The sequence below is a fragment of the Amborella trichopoda genome, chromosome 9 (genome assembly GCF_054954075.1).
Source record: "Amborella trichopoda isolate Santa Cruz 75 chromosome 9, AtrichopodaSantaCruz75HAP2 v2.0, whole genome shotgun sequence".
Taxonomy (NCBI): Eukaryota; Viridiplantae; Streptophyta; class Magnoliopsida; order Amborellales; family Amborellaceae; genus Amborella; species Amborella trichopoda.
In genome coordinates this window covers 39,552,394-39,554,537 of record NC_142344.1, presented here as the reverse complement: position 1 = coordinate 39,554,537, position 2,144 = coordinate 39,552,394, and positions in this window count along the sequence as shown.

Below are 2,144 nucleotides of genomic sequence, written 5' to 3'. Positions count from 1 at the left end.
CCGGTCTCAGTTATCGAGCTTGTTTCACCACCATGCTATGTCAATTATCCACCAATCTAGTCCCTGCCCTGACCTTCTTGCTTGGTTGAATTCTTCTCTCCCCCCATCTTTCTTTCTTCTTCTTGAATGCCCATGCTTATATACACTCATCAGAGAGGAAAAGGGTGAGGTCTGACCTACCTATCTCATAACCTTTGCCATATATGTGTGTGATTGCAGAAAGTAGAAAGTATGAAGGATACGAGCCAAGGGAGGTGATTTCGAACCAGTTTCATTACTGAGGGGCTTTCTTAGTGATCTAAGAGGACGACCACGTGAGTTAGCCCGAATATGTCCCGAACCCCCCTTTTAAAATTCCTCTCTCACCGGTTGGTAACACCAGCCCCCATTTTCGAATGAGGTTCCCGAGCGAGAGATCACACGAACGTCCCAGGACTTCCCCGAAACACGAGACGCGAGCCGCCCGATCCCCCAGGGATCCAGAGGGCGAGATCGAGGCACCTAACCGCCCACTGAGAAGAGGGCCATGACGTCACTGTAGGATGGAGAGGCTCTGGTGGCTGATGAATGAGACTTGAGTGAATTTGGTACACCTGGCATCTTCGGGCATAGTTTTTAGTGTCAGACACCATGGAAGGCTAGTAATAGTCGAGTATGCGTATGCGCTCGTAGAGCTTGGGGTTGGACTGATGCAGTCCACAAATGCCCGAGTGTACTTCTTAGAGTAATTTGCTTGCCTCTTGTGCATCGACACATCTGAGGAGGATTCCATCAAATGACCGACGAAAGAGGACATCCTCATCGAGAAGGGTATATTTGGTGGATAATCATTGTACGCCATTGCGTTCTACTTGATCTTGAGGCAACCTCCCATGTTCTACGAATTCAATGATAGTCTCCCTCCAATCCTCTACTTTTTCAATCTCTGCACACATGGGGTCGAAGAACCCAGGCTCTTGCTCCCTGGCCTTGGATTCTTTTCCTTGGGAAATTTCTTGCTTTGCCTTGAGGACATCCCTAGCCGCGAGAAGTGCCCCGAACGGGTAAGGCGGGCACTCAGGGAAGACATCCCTCTCGTCGTCTACGTCAACCTCGATTCTCAAGTCAACGGGTCTCCATTCGGCTACCCAGACTGGAGTGGTCCCCGTTGAAGACAATTGGATGCTGGCACCAAGCTTTGAAAGCGCATCAACCTGTTAGTTTAGCCTATTAGGGATACGACTCAAGGAGAAGTCATCGAACTGGGCCATGAGTTTTGGCTGTGTCGTGATAAGTCTTGAGAGTATCCTTCCTTACGTCTGTCGGATGACCATCTCAGAGTCGTCAAAGATATTTAGCTTCTCTAAGTCTAGTTCTTGGGCGATCTTCAGTCCGATTATGAGGGCTTGATACTCGGCTTCATTATGAGAAAACGCCTCTGCAAGTGAGAAGGATAGAGGAATTATTCCTCCATCGTGAGTCAGGAACACGACTCAGGCGCCCCCTCTATCGAACTGGAATGCTCCGTTAAAGTACATATCCCATGCCTGAGTTAACACCGCAAAAAAAACTTCTTCATCCGGGAGATCACTTGACAGAGGGGACTTTGAAGGGACTAGGTGAGCCTCAAGGAATTCTGCTAGGGCTTGACCTTTAATGGCCTTCAGTGGTACGTACGTGATATCGAACTCCATCAGCAATAGCGCCCACTTGGCCAAGCGTCCTAACAAGCACGACTAGGTCATAAGGAACTTGACCGGGTCGGCCTTGGAGAATTGTTTGACTGGGTCTTCGTGGCCGAGCAAGTAATGATGGAGCTTCTTTACCGAAAAGATCAAGGCTAGGCACATTTTTTCGATGGGAGGGTAATTCTTCTGGGCCCTTTACATTCGGCGGCTGAGATAATAGAGCGTTGTCTCTTTCCCTCCATCATTGTTTTGTATCAGGAGTGCCTTGAGCGACTTGTCGAGGGTGGTCACGTATAGGATGAGAGGCCTTTCTAACACTGACATAGAGAGTACTGGTGGATTCAACAAGTACTGTTTGATTCCTCGAGCCTAGCCTGACACGTTTCATCCATTATGAAGAGAGTGTCTTTCTTCAAGAGGTATGAAAACTGTCTGCATCGCCTTGAAAGGTTTGAAATGAACCTCTGAATGTAGGCG